Source organism: Mobula birostris, chromosome 1 (genome assembly GCF_030028105.1).
Source record: "Mobula birostris isolate sMobBir1 chromosome 1, sMobBir1.hap1, whole genome shotgun sequence".
Taxonomy (NCBI): Eukaryota; Metazoa; Chordata; class Chondrichthyes; order Myliobatiformes; family Myliobatidae; genus Mobula; species Mobula birostris.
In genome coordinates, this window is record NC_092370.1 from 62853117 (window position 1) to 62867821 (window position 14705).

Below are 14705 nucleotides of genomic sequence, written 5' to 3' on the forward strand. Positions count from 1 at the left end.
GAGAAGGGGATTGGTAAACTCAAAGGCATGAAGGCCAGAATAGAACTGGATGAAACAGCAACACCAAGATTCTGTAAAACACGTTCAGTGCCTTATGCATTACATTCTCAAGTGGATGCTAAACTACAGAGCTTGGAGGCATCTCGAATTCTCTCCAAGGCTGAGTGAAGTGATTGGGCCATGCCCGTTGTCCCAGTGATCAAGAAAGGGAAGGCCGGAGCCGTTCGCATATGTGGGGATTTCAAGGTGAGTATCAACTCAGTGCTACGTACCGTGCAGCATCTCCTGCCACGAATAGAAAACATTTTTGCATCTTTGGCAGGCGGGGAGAGATTTTCAAAGATTGACTTGTCACAAGCCAATTTGCAATGGAGATTGAGGAGTCAAGCAGGAAGTTCCTCCCAATCAACACTCACAAGGGACTGTTCTAGTATAATCATCTCATCTTTGGCGTTACATCATCTCCAGCAATTTGACGAAGTGCTCCAAGATACCTCAGTACCAAAATGTTACCTTGATGATATCATCGTGACTGGCAAAAATGATGAAGAGCACCTCCAGAACCTTGATAAAGTGCTTACCAGACTGAGTGAGTACGGCCTGTATGCAAAGAGGGAGAAATGTGAGTTTTTCAAGAATGAAATCTCATATTGTGGACATGTCATTGACAAGCATGGCTTACATAAGTCACAAGAGAAGATTGAACCACTGCTACAGGCACCAAAACCAGAAAATGTGTCATAACTCTGGTCATACTTGGGCCTTGTAAATTACTACCACCAATTTCTCCCAAACATTGCTACAGTGCTGCGCCCATTGAATGTACTGTGGCAGACAGGAGCAAAGTGGGAAGGGTCAGAAAGATGTGAAAGAGCATTCAAGGAAACAAAGGGACTAATAACATCGATGAACTGCGCACCCATTATGATCTATCCCTGCCCATCAGACTGGTGTGCAATGCATCCCCTTACGGCATTGGAACCATTTTTTCACACATTATGAAAGACGTATTTGAACACCTGATTGCGTTTGCTTCAAGATTACTGATGATTGCAGAATGCAACTATGCATAGATTGACCGAGAGGCCCTTAGTCTAGTATGCTCCCCCACTACCTCTATGGACAACAGTTTACACTAGTAACAGATCAACAGCCCCTTGTGTCGATTTTCAATCCCAGGAAGGGAATCTCAGTGATGACTGCTATCCGGTTACAACATTGGGAACTATTCCCAGGAGCCCACTCTTATGACATGGAGTTAGAGATGACAGTGGGATGACGTAAGGTACCAAACAACACAGCAATGCTGATGACGTGTCATGTCTTCCATTATTGGCAACTAAAGAAGAAAAGTCTGTTACGTACCAGCAGCAATAGATCACAAATTGAGTCAGGTTTTAATGTTAAAACCACTATATTTATTAGTATCTACTCAAAAATATAGAAAATTAACAAAATAAACAGAAGTTAACAGTGTTATGTGTGTGTGTGGCTCCCAAACTGTCAAGCTTAGGAACAGTTCTTAAAGTCTTAAGATGGCAAACTAGAAAGGTCCAGTAATTCACGGAATAAGTGAGGGGAGGGACAAGTAAGTCCACGTTAAAATGTAGAGAGGAGGCGATCACGGGTTCCACACTGGGAAAATGAAGTAACAGTCGCTGAAGATCTTATCCGTTGAGTCGTCCCGAAATCCACGCAGAAATATCACAAGGTGACAGTCACGGAGTATTCCCCAGCACAAGTGGTTACCACATAACATACCCGAAACCATATAAGGGTTAACAAAGGTGATTGTCACAGGGTACTCCAACAAGATCCATGTATGGATCATACGAAGTGACAGTCACACATCTAGTTTGCACTGGGTGCTGTTGATTAACCCAATTCTCTGGGCATGGGAAGGGATCAGACTTTACCCAACTGCTGGCAGCTTGTGGTCCAAAACTTCTACTCTTTCTCTCTCCTTCCTTCTCCTCTGAAAGTCCCAGTGGTCTGTTGTAGCTTGTTATACTGACATCATAGTCCCGCCTCATCCAGGCATTTTAAAGTGACACCCAGAGTAAACGAAGCCGTGGTCATGTAACAAGTCTTCATCCTGTGATCCAGCAGTTGTATTTCACACCACATTGGTGGACCAGTTGCTGGTAACAAATTCCAAAACACAAAGGGAAACAAAGAATGATCCAACATTGTCAAAAGTCTATGAAATTACCATGCATGGATGGCCAGCTCATGGTAACCCTATGCTTCCAGAGTTCTCAGTAAGACAAGAATGATGATGTGTGGATCTCTTTTTGTGGTTCTCTCTTAACTGCGCACCAGAGTGTTAGAAAATCTTCATGAAGGATACCTGGGTACAGCCAAGATGAAGAGTCTCACTCAGAGCTATGTGTGGAGGCTGGGAACAGATAAACAGACTGAAGTGGCTGGAGTTATACCAGGGAAGTCAACCTCCTCAGCAAAGACTGTCTTCGCTCTGCGGACTATCTTCAGCGTAAACAGCTTCCCAGAACAAATTGTGATTGACAACTGACCACAATACATGTTAGAAGAATTCCAACTGTTCACGAAGAAAAATGGCATCAAACATTTCAAGTCAGCTTCTCACCACCCAGCAACAAATGAGTTAGCTGAAAGGTTTATCCAAACATTCAAGAATTCCATTAAAGTGATGGACAAGGAGGACATTTCTGTACAGCACAAGGTGGACAGCTTCCTTCCTGTGTATCGGAACTCTGTTCACACGACGGCAAAACAAACATCAGCAATGCTGTTCATGAGCAGGAATCTGAGATCTCACATAGACATCCTGAAACCAGATCTACAGAGGGAAGTGCAGAATAGAAAGCTCAGCCAGTTGCCTAGTGAAGCAGCAAGCAGCTTTGAGGTTGTACAGGAAGTCCTAGCGCATGATTACCGAGAAGACAAGTGGACAGCCAGTAGGATAGCTACAAGAACTGGACCACTGATAGACGCAGCAGAAGTTGGAGATGTCATATGAATCAGATACTGGATGCTTAACCAAAGAACACACTTGAGTCGATTGCATCCAACAAGACGGACGCATTACAGTCACTGGACTTAGCTCTCAGTGATGACCATGTCTTTGATAGCAATGTAACACGGGAAACTGAGAATGTTGTCTTAGACAAGGCACCTACCAACCTGATGCCGCTCCACAGGTCCAGAGGCATTATCCTGAAAGAAACAGAGCACCACCCAAAAGACTGAACCTTTAGAACTTTGAAATTAGTTATGGACTGTTATTGTGAAAGCATGCTTATTTGTAATATTGGTTTATGAAAGGGAAATTAAATGTTTTGTGCATATACAGCTTTATGTTGCATTAATCTAAAGGAGGAGGAGTGTAATGCATGGATCTATTTCCTTTAGGGCAATGACTCCCCCCCACTTCTTTGCACTACGTACTGATCTGTTGTCGGCATATGGTTTGTTGTCTGCACATGTGCATTGTTCTCTCTCTCTCACTGCAATGTGAATACACAATTTAAAGCCATCTCATGCGTGCATGCTTTTATTTAATATATATGTAGTTGTGCACAGACACAACAGAGGTTGTATCGGGAGTACCGGATACATGACCCCAACAGATTCACAGGTGAAGTTTTGCCTCACCTGGAAGGACTGTATGGGGCCTTGAATGGAGATAAGGGAGGAGGTGAATGGGCAGGTGCAGCATTACTGTTACTTGCAGTGATATGTGAAAGGAGGGAGATTACAGGGGAGGGATGAATGGACAAGGGAATCATGGAGGCAGTGATCCCTGCGGAAAGCAGTGGGGGGAGGAGATAAAGATATACTTGGTGGTAGAATCCTGTTGAAGATGGCAGATGTTGTGGAGAATAATGTGTTGGATGCAGAGGTTCATGGTGTGGTAGGTGAGGAGAAGAGGAACTCTATTCCTGTTAAGGCGGCGGGACGATGGGCTGAGTGTGCATGTCTGGGAGTGTACCATCAATGGTGGAGGAAGGGAAACCCCATTCTGTGAAGAATGAGAACATCCTGGGAACAGATATGGCAGAGACGAAGGAACCGAGAAAATGTAATGGCATTTTTACAGGATACAGGATAGGAAGAGGTGTAGTCAAGATAACCTTGGGAGTCGGTAGGCTTATAAAAGACATCAGTAGACAGTTTGTCTCTAGTGATGGAGTAAGAGAGATCGAGAAAGGAGGGAGAGGTGTCAGAAATGGACCAATTGAATTTATGGCAGTGTAGGATGCTGGAGGCAAAGTTGATGAAATTACTGAGCTCAGCACAAGTGCATGAAGCAGCATCAATGCAGTTGTCAATGTAGATTTGGGGAGCGTTACCAGGGAAGGCTTGGAACATGGACTGTTCTACACATTCAATGAAAAGTAGCTGGAGTCCATGTGAGATTCAAATGGCAAGAGACACACGTTCACTTTTAAGCAAGCTACTACCATAATCAACAAGTGCTCTTACAATAAAGAAGGGTTGAAGTCAAGGTCTCTCACCCTTGACTGATGTCATGGGAGACGGTGGAAACCTGGTGACATTGATATGGAGATCTCTTTTTATTTCCTGTAGAGATAATGCCTGGTAAATGAAAGCACATAATAATCAGTTTGAACATAATGACTCACTATCACCATGATGCTGCAGTTACTGAATGTTATAGTTGGCAATAACATGATTTTTTCTATCTGGCGGACAGCTGGTATATGTTGCAAAATATTTCAAATATGAACAAAATGGAATATGAAGTGGAAAGAAAAAATGCAAATGGAAGAAGAAAAGTTTATGATAATCTGATTTTTAAAAAATTGTTGCTTTATCAATAATGTTTTCTTTTCATTTATTTATGATATTTGGGTGTCAGTGACAAGATTAGCATTTATATTCCCTCTCTAATTGCCCGTGAGAAATGTTACCTCCTTGAGTTACTGTGTTTTAAAGTTAAAGATTAGCTTTATTTGTCACATGTACATTGAAACATACAGTGAAATGCGTCACTTGTGTCAAATCAAATCAGTGAAGATTGTGCAGATGAGTCTACAAGTGTCACCATGCTTCCAGTGCTAACATAGCATGCCCACAACCTACTAACCCTGACCATACATCTTTAGAATATGGGAGGAAATTAGTGCACTCACAGGAACCCCAAACAGTCACAGGAAGAATGTACAAATTGCTGGTAGAATCTCAGATCGAGATGAGAGGACATACAGGAGCAAGATATACCAGCTAGTTGACTGATGTCACAGCAACAACCTTGCACTCAATGTCAGCAAGATGAAAGTTGATTGTGGACTACAGGAAGAGTAAGACGAGGGAACAAGAACCAATCCTCATAGAGGGATCAGAAGTTGAGAAATTGAACAATTTTAAGTTCCTGGATGTCAAGATCTCTGAGGATCTAACCTAGTCTCAACACATCGATGCAGTTATAAGGAAGACAAGACAGCAACTATACTTCATTAGGAGTTTGAAGAGATTTGGTTTGTCAATTAAACCCTCAAAAACTTCTATAGATGTATTGTGAAGAGCACTCTAACAGGCTGCATCACAGTCTGATACTGGGGGTGGGGTGGGGGTCTGCTGCACAGGATCGAAAGAAGCTGCTGAAAGTCATAAAATTTGATGCCGTTCTTTACTCAGCTTTCTGCCTAGCTCTCTAATTTCTCTCTTCAGGACCTCTTTGCTTTTCCTTCTTATGTCATTGGTACCAGTATGTACCAAGACATCTGGCTGCTCTCCCTCCCCCTCCAAAATGCTGTGGACTCGGTCCGAGATGTCCCTGACCCTGGCACCTGGGAGGCAACATACCATCCGGGTGTCCCGTTCATTTCCACAGAATCTCCTGTCTCATCCTCTGACTATTGAGTCCCCTATCACTACTGCTCACCTCTTCTCCCTCTTTTTCTTCTGCTCCACGGACCCATGCTCAGCGCCAGCAACCTGGTCTCCATGGCATTCCCCACAATAGTATCCAAAACGGTAACTGCTTATTCACATTTCCATTTCTCCTGACAGTCACCCAGCTACTCACCTCCTGCAGTTTAAAGGTGACTACTTCCTGTAGCTCTGATCGATAATCTCTTCACACTTCTGCACAAGCCAAAGGTCATCCAGCTTCTGTTCCAGATTCCTAACATGGTCTTCAGGGAGCTGCAGCCGGATGCACTTCATGCATATGTAGTCCGCTGGGAGACTCTGGGCCTTCCAGGATTCCAACATCCGGCATGAAGAACACACAATGGCCATTTACTACTACACTAGGTACAGTGAGAGGAAAAAAAGGGGAACTTTAACAGAAACTTACCCAGAGCAAACACCTCTGTCGTGTTTTATTCCTTCAATTCTTTTGTCGCTTTCGATTCTATTATGTTTCTTGTATTTAGCATGAATGCCCACAAGAAAATGAATCCCAGGGTTGTAAATGGTGACATCGATGTACTTTGATAACACATTTACTTTGAACTTTGAAGTTTACCTGTCTTGTATGTACTCATCACTTGCAGCATACCCTATCTAGCAGCTTGACCTTTAGTATTTGGCCTGTTCAGTTTACGAAGGTTTTACCAAACCACTCCTCACCTGGAGTACAGTCTGAATCCTTGATCCTTTCAGTCTTTATTCTAGGTGTTGTCCAACATGTATGAGCATTGATTCATCAACTTGGTGATGATGGGTACAGTAAATCATATTTAGATATATTGAAAGGCTGATATTGAATCATAAAGATGAGGTAATTTACCATTTTGTTAATCACATGTGTGATTCGATTTGGAATATGGTACACTGCCTGGCCATTTTGTTGAAATATTCTGAAGCTGTCATTAGAATAGCCTTAGTAAGTAACTCCAGTGCATTTTGTAGCTGGTACATCTTGCAGGCACAATGCAACTATGGTGGTGGAGTGAATAAATGCCTGTGGTGGTGGATAGTGGACGGTGTGCATTCTAAGGGCTGCTTTTCCAAGATGCTTTTGAACTTACTATGTGTTAGAGCTGCACTTATCCAGGCAGGCATTCAATATTCTAATCAAACTCTTGACATATCTTGCAGGTAGGAGAAGGCTTTAGAGAGGGAGGAGGTGAGTCACTCACCCCATGATGCCCATTGTCTGACCTACTGTAGTATTTAGATTGCAGTCAAGAATTTCTTCCAAGATATTAATTCTGGGGTACTTAGCTTCAAACCCAAGAACATCTACAGCCTAAAAGGAAAAAGGCAACTGGAATATGGGAAAACTATTACTTGACCTGGAGATACATTAACATTCCTATCTTCATTGGGTCTCAGTCTTGGAACTCCTTTCCTAATAGCAACCAGGGTGAAGATCTGCATGGTCCAAGGAGGTAGCTTATCACAGCTTTCCCAAGGACAAGCAATACATGTCAGCCTTGACAGTGATAACAACATCAACTTTCCTTTTTTAGGTTTGCAATCCATCTCTCTGAAATCATTGCTTCTGCATCAAAGACACTGCAGAAATGTACATTTCCTTGCAGTGATAAAAGGAACACTGAATCACCAAGGGAAATAAAATCTATAACATCTGGATAAACAATTGTTTCCATTTAGACTTTTATAAAACCTAAAGTAATCAAAACATTTTTCAAAGTAATACCAAATCTTAAGTACTGGTTGATATTCTTTTGAATACCAATGAAGTAAAACTTTCTGATTCTCTCCATTCCACAGACATGCAGTAGATAGCATTCCGACTGTTGCACCACCATCAGGTACAGAGGTGCAGGATTGAAAGAGGCTACAGAGGGTTGTAGACTTAACTAGTCCATTGTCGGCACAACCCTTCCCACCACTAAAGAGATCTTCAAAAACTGAGGCCTCAAGAAGATGGCATCCATCATTATGAACCCTCACTGTCCAGGACATGCCCTCTTTGCATTAATACCATTGGGAAGGAGGTACAGGAGTTTGAAGACACACACTCAGTATTTTTGGAACATCTTCTTCCTCTGCATTATCAGATTTCTGAATGGTTCATGAACACTACATCGCTACTCCTCTTTTGTAGTATTTATTTATTCATTGTAACTTACAGTAATTATGTTTTGCACTGTACAGCTGTCACAAAGCAAAAACATTTATAACGAGCAGTATGATGGTGATAATAAATTTGATTCTGATTCTGATTACTCTAAGCAATTAATCTTCAACTAGTTAACAAAATCATCCAAGGTTACTATTTCAAACAATGCAATGAATGCAGCTAGCCCAGTGTTCAAATTTTGTGAATAGCTGATTGATTAAAATTATTTACCAAGAGTTCTGATGATGCTGAGGATTTCTTGGCTACATTATTCATTTATCAGGAACCAGCTGTATGTTGATGATTCTAGGCGTTGTTGATGATTCACTGAGACAGAAGAGAAATAGAATGTAGACAAACCTGATTTTGAGGAGCTATTATCAGGAGTTAATGCTGACAGGTCTCTTGCAGTTCACAAGATCGTAACAGTACAACAGAGAGCGCTCTTTTGATGCAGTGGCTACAGCTTCTGTTGATACATTTATGGAGATTATCTACAGTGTTTTGAAGCTGAATTGAAGCCTGCCTAACAGGATTCAAGGACGACACCAACATTTTTTGATTTTGCCTCTCCCTCTCTCACTAATCTAAAATGCATCAATCCCTCTTGATTAACAAAATACACAAACTGAAAGGAAATTTCAGCTTCAACTCCATTCAGTCTGATGGACAGGTGCTGCACATTCAACACATCTCAATTTGTGTCAGATCATTTTATAGTTTATACACTGGAATATATTCTTTAAAACAAACACATCAAGTTGAATTTCTTTTTCCTAGTGCGCACTGAATGCAGAGTTGAAAAAGTGGTTCCGGGCTTTATTCCATGAGATTATTCAGCACAACTGAAGCATGAAATTGATTCTCCAGAGGTTACAAAGATGTCAGAAAAAGTTACCAATTCTTCTATCTATTGCATTGTCTCACTTAAATACACTTCTACAGCGTTACCACAACAAAAACAAAGGCCTATCTTTACATTGCTCTTTGCTCAAAATGAAATTTCCCAAGATATTTCACAAGTGTGCCATCAAATAATGAGACACATATAGTAAATAGATATTAGGCCAGATGCCCAAAAGCTTGCTGAGAGTAATTTAATGGAAAATATTAGAAACAAAATGTCAGTCAAGAGACAATGAAGTTTAGTGAATTAATTTTAAACATAAGAGATTTTGCAGATGCTGGAAATCCAGAACAACACATGCAAAATGCTAGAAGAACTCAGCAGGACATGCAGTATCTATGGAAGGGAATAAACAGTTGATGTTTTGAGCCAAGACCCTTCATCAGGACAAAAGCGTCTGATGAAGGGTCTTGGCCCAAAACATCAACTGTTTATTCTCCTCCACAGATACTACCTGACCAGCTGAGTTCCTCCAGCATTATCTTAGTGAATGAATTCTGCAGTTTAGGATACTAAACACACACCATCAGTTGTAGAATAATGAAATTTGGGGATAATAAGGCCAGAACTATAAAATGTAGCTTTTTTGGAGGAGATTACAGAGAGAGTGAAGAGGCAGTTACAGAGATATTATGATAGAGTGAATAACAGGTGATTGTGGATTGGATTTAGTGGGAGTTGGGACATTGTCAACACTCTGTTGGATCATTTGAAATTTGCAGATGTTAGAATGAGCTAAAATGGTTCAGAGTGCAGAGGAATAATCCCATCTAATGGTGGTAAGGTGTAAATAAATATTTTGGTAGCAGATAAATTGAGGCTAGGAAAGAGTTGGGGGACATGAGCAAAATAGAAATGTGTTCTTCGTGAAATCAGGGATATTTGTCTTGAAGATTATCTTGGATTCAAACATGATACAGTCATCCATTCTGGTTCAGTTTCTAGGGAGATGATGGAGCCAATGACGAAGAAGCAGAATCTATATCAGGAACTAAAAATAGTAGCTTAGAAGTAGTTCCAAATTTTGTCCTTTTTAATGCACAAATCACATAAACAATGATTTAATTGAGATCACTCCAGCAATCATTTCTAGATGAAGTCACATTCATTGCAAAATTGAACGAAGCAATTCTGTGCACTGTTAATGTTAATGATTTACATTTGTTCAGCATGAAGATGTGCAGTTATGACATCATTATTCACATAATGTTTATTTCTGCTTGTATGGACATGAACTGGAGCTGATTGATGCAGCCGACAACTGTTGAGGTAGGCTCAGCACAACTATGCATTAATGTTATTCCTATTACTAAAAAGAGGCACTCCACTGATTACAGGAGTCCTGACTAGCTACCTGCTTAGATATTTCTCAGAATTTCAGAGTGCTACAACTAATAGGCAGTGCCTTCTCCAGAAGTTAATTGATGACTAACTTATTCCATAGGTAATTCTGTGCCTTTCTAAGTGAAGCACGCCTACAATTCCAAAAGTTGCCACACACAGACCACATAACTCAGTACAATACAGTGTAATATTTATGATCTGTCCAGAGTGAGAATGCATATGGTGTGTTTTGAATTCCAAAAACAACAAAAAAAATACAAAAATCACAGCCATTTTGATTGGTTTCAAAATCCTGGTGCTATGGCTACTTTGCAATATCCAAGTATGGCAACTGTTGCTTTCACTTTGTGTTCACTTCGTAGGTCAAAGGCTTCTTCTTTTTTTGTCGAGCTTGGCTTTCTAAGTACCGTACAGCTGGTGATGCTTCAAGAAATCAAAGGGTTGTTTTTGAATAAGATGAACTTGCAGCTTTGCAAACAGATGCATTACCTATAGACATACACTGGTCTGTAGACTTACGCTATCTTACGCTGGTACCCATCCTGCACTTTTCCTATGCTGCATCGATGACTGCATTGGTGCTGCTTCTTGCACCCATGCATAACTCATCAACTTCACCTACTTTGCCTCCAACTTCCACCCTGCCCTCAAATTTACCTGGTCCATTTCCAATACCTCCTCCCCATTCTCAATCTCTCCGTCTCTTTCTTGGGAGACAGCTTATCTACTGGTGTCTATTATAAAAGCATGGAACCCCACAGCTACCTAGACTATACCTCATTCCACCCTGTTACTTGTAAAAATGCCATCCCCTTCTCTCAATTCCTCCGTCTCCGCCACATTTGCTCTCAGGATGAGGCTTTTTATTCCAGAACGAATGAGGTGTCCTCCTTCTTCAAAGAAAGCTTCCCTTCCTCTCCCATCAACTCTGCCCTCAACTGCATCTTTTCCATTCCACACACATCTGCTCTCACCCCATCCTCCTGCCACCCTACCACGGACAGGGTTTCTCTTGTCCTCACCTACCATCCCACCAGCCTCTGCATCCAGCACATAATTCTCTGCAACTTCTGCCATCTCCATCGGGATCCCACCACCAAGCACATCTTTCCCTACCTCCACTTTCTGCATTCCACAGGGATCACTCCTTATGTAACTCCCTCGTCCATTCATCCCTCCCCACTGATCTCCCTCCTGGCACTTAGCCTTGCAAGCAGAACCAGTGCTATACTTGCTCCTGTATCTCCTCCCTCACTACCATTCAGGGCCCAAACAGTCCTTCCAGGTGAGGCGATACTTCACCTGTGAGTCTGTTGGGGGTCATATCTAGTTTCTGGTGCTCACCGATGATTGGTTAATGACCCTGGAGTTCATGGGGGCATTGTCTGGGCACCCAGCGTGTCGAGTTGCTTCTGAGGACATGTGTAGCAGCCTTGAGCCGGTACCAAATTTAAATGAGACCCAGTGGTGGTACGGCCTGGGGAAAGTAGCTGAGGGTGAGACCCTCTTAGTAGACGCTCCGAACTACCACGAGGGAGGGAAGTTGACTGCTGAAGACACCTCAGTGAGAGAGAGGTCGTGGCAACTGGACCCTAGCAGCGTGGAAGATGAAGGCGGCGTGTGTGCGGATTATGTGACGTGGTTTAATGTGCTGGATCTGAGGAGCGGATGTTGCCAGATCCTGAAGAGTGCGGTTGTTGAGCCGAAGATGGCCGTTATTAGTTCCCTAGGATTATTCCGATCTGAAAAGATGCCCAAGGGCATATCCGGAGCCCCTGCATCCTTCCTGCGGGGCATGAGGAAGACCATGGGAGAAGTGAAGGTGTGTGAAGTTTTGGCATATGTGGATGACCGCCTAGAGCTTGGATTCGCCTGGGGGGACTATGAGCTGAGGCGAGTGGCCGAGACGAGGTGAGTGGCTGAGCCCGGGCGGCAGAAGCGAAGTGTCACATGTGGAGGAGGTTTTGGCTGGAGGAGTTTGGTGCAATGTGAGAAAAATGACCGGAAATACCAGTTGAAATTCCTGGTGTTGGAACAGACGGTGGTGGACCTGAGGATGGAAACCCAGGTCGTCAATCTGAATGAGATACAGGGGAGAGAGGGGATTTGCACCGCTGAACTGAGTGCTCAGAAATGCTGGCCGGAGACTGAGTGCTGCACTTGTGGGACGACCATTGCAGACTTGGAATTCACGCTCATCAACGTGGAGAAGGAGCAACTGAATTCCGAGCCGACACTGCGGTCATGTACTGATGAATTAATCCAGCGAGAAGAAACAATGACCCACCTTCGAAGGGATCAGCAGAAACTCAAGACATCGATTCAGAAAAGATTGGAAGACTTACAAGTTGGGGAAGATCAAGGAAGTGTTCTGACTAAGGCCCACAGAAAACCGGGAGCCCAGGGAGGGGAGTTTGACTACACTCCTGAGGAGGTGAAGAAATGGAGGACAGATCTCGGAAAAGGGAGGCAGATACTTGAAAAGAACCTGAAGATGACTATCGACAGTTTAAATGAAGTGGAAAAACTGAAAGTTGACCCGGAAGATGTCACCAGGAAGAAAAAACTGGAGGCTGAACATCCTTTAACTGCTGCTTTTCAGGTCAGGCTGGAAGAAGCTGGTGGGGTAACTGCGTCCCAGATTGAGATGGTCAAGAACAGTGAGTCAGAACTACTGAGGCTGTGGCGAGAGTTGTAGGAGACCCCGAAGAAGTTGACGTCTCGACTGCAGGAGGCTGAAGGGGTAGCCCCGGCTAAATGTTTCAGTGTGGAGAAACTCAAACAGCAGCTACCGATCGAGGGAATGAGGAAGAATATGGATTCGAAGGATGATATGCTGGACATGTGGTACAAGCTGCCTTTCGCTAACTTCACCGTGATTGAGGAAGAGATCTTTGGCCCTTCTCCCACTGCGTCAGGTGTAGTGGGGAGGGCTAGCTGTGGGCAGTCTGAATTACAGCAGGACCAGGAAGGAAAAGAAGCAGGGCCCCGGACATGGGACAAGGGGTTCCGAGTTGTAATGGTGGCCTGAGTGAGAGAGGAGTTGGCAAGCAGGTCCGAGGTATCCCTAGTAGTGCCTGAGCCTTTAGGGTTTAGGTGAGGGGGTACGGAGGTCTCGGAGGGTTTGGAAGCTCTCAGATGGGTTGGCCTATGTAGCGCCCGTGGACGGGTGGAAGGTCCACTGTTTGGGGAGCAATGTCACTGTGTGTATTTGGATGGGTTTCTGTGTCTGTAGGACTGGTTGGCGAGTTGTTTAGAAGTCATGAGGACATGACTTTATTTGGTGGGGGGAAAGTGTAAGGGGTTTCTTTTTTTTATGTCACTGCATAGTCTAATTAAAATGGCTTCTTTGTTATGTTATAATTGAAAGGGCTTCTCTGTTATGTTAACTGCTGAGAAAGTCCTTCCTGCTAGCAACCTGTTTTGGATTATCTATTGGTAAGAGGACGAATGAACCAATTGCGATAGTTGTTATGCTTTCGGTGTGTCTGAAGATATTGTATGCGCGGGGTTTTGGGAGAGAAGGTGGGAGAGAGAGGCAGAAGATGGATCAGGTGCTGTGAGTCCGCTAACAGGATCGGACCCTGAGCGAGGCGTTGGGCGAGGAGAGGAGACTGAGACGGACTTGTGTGATGCGTCTGGTCGACCACCGTCGTTGGTCCCAGGCAGCTGGTCGAGATGGTCCGAGGGGTCGCAGGGTGAAGAAGAAAGGTCCTGAGCTCCAACTGTTTGTGCACGAAGAGATTGAACTTTGATAAATGTTGTGCCTTTTATTTTCCTTTTATATTTTATTCTTTATTAATTATATAGTTCCAGTAATATCTATAAACGGTAAATCATTTAATCGTGTCAGGTGTATTGTCTGTTATTTGGGCGGGGTGGGATACATCACACAGCATCCACACAAACTAATTACCCAGTTTGGCAAGGCCAAGGGCTGTTTCCCTAGACGACAGCTAGCCGAGCGACCCTGAGGCTGGCCAGGGGGCTACACATCTATTTTTCAAAATTGCAAAATGCTGATTTGGCAAATGCAATCAACTAAAATAAGATAACAATGGTACCACGAGCAACTTGACAGACCAAAGTACCTATAGATTTGTGAATTTTCAATATCAACGTGATGAGAATTAGTGTGATTTTCTGTATCAATGATGAACAGTGAAGCAAAAAGAGCCGTCTTAATTTCTGCATTAGATCATGCAGAGAAAGGGGAATAAGTATACATTAAGCAATGCTAAATTTTTGGCATGGGGTGATGCAAGCTAGGAATACGGATCAAAATATACTATACGACCATGCTTCTATTGTCTGAAGTTCCACACTGGAAATATGCATCACTGAACTTATACTTTGCATTATGAAACCTCTTATGACAAAGTATTACCAATTTAACTATCATTAACACGA

General features: G+C 43.0%; 1 protein-coding gene across 1 annotated transcript in view; it reads right to left on the reverse strand.

Moving 5' to 3' along the window:
- The window catches only part of dlgap1a (discs, large (Drosophila) homolog-associated protein 1a), a 334277-nt gene that overhangs the window by 180783 nt on the left and 138789 nt on the right, over nucleotides 1-14705 (reverse strand). The gene's annotated exons all lie outside the window — the stretch shown is intronic.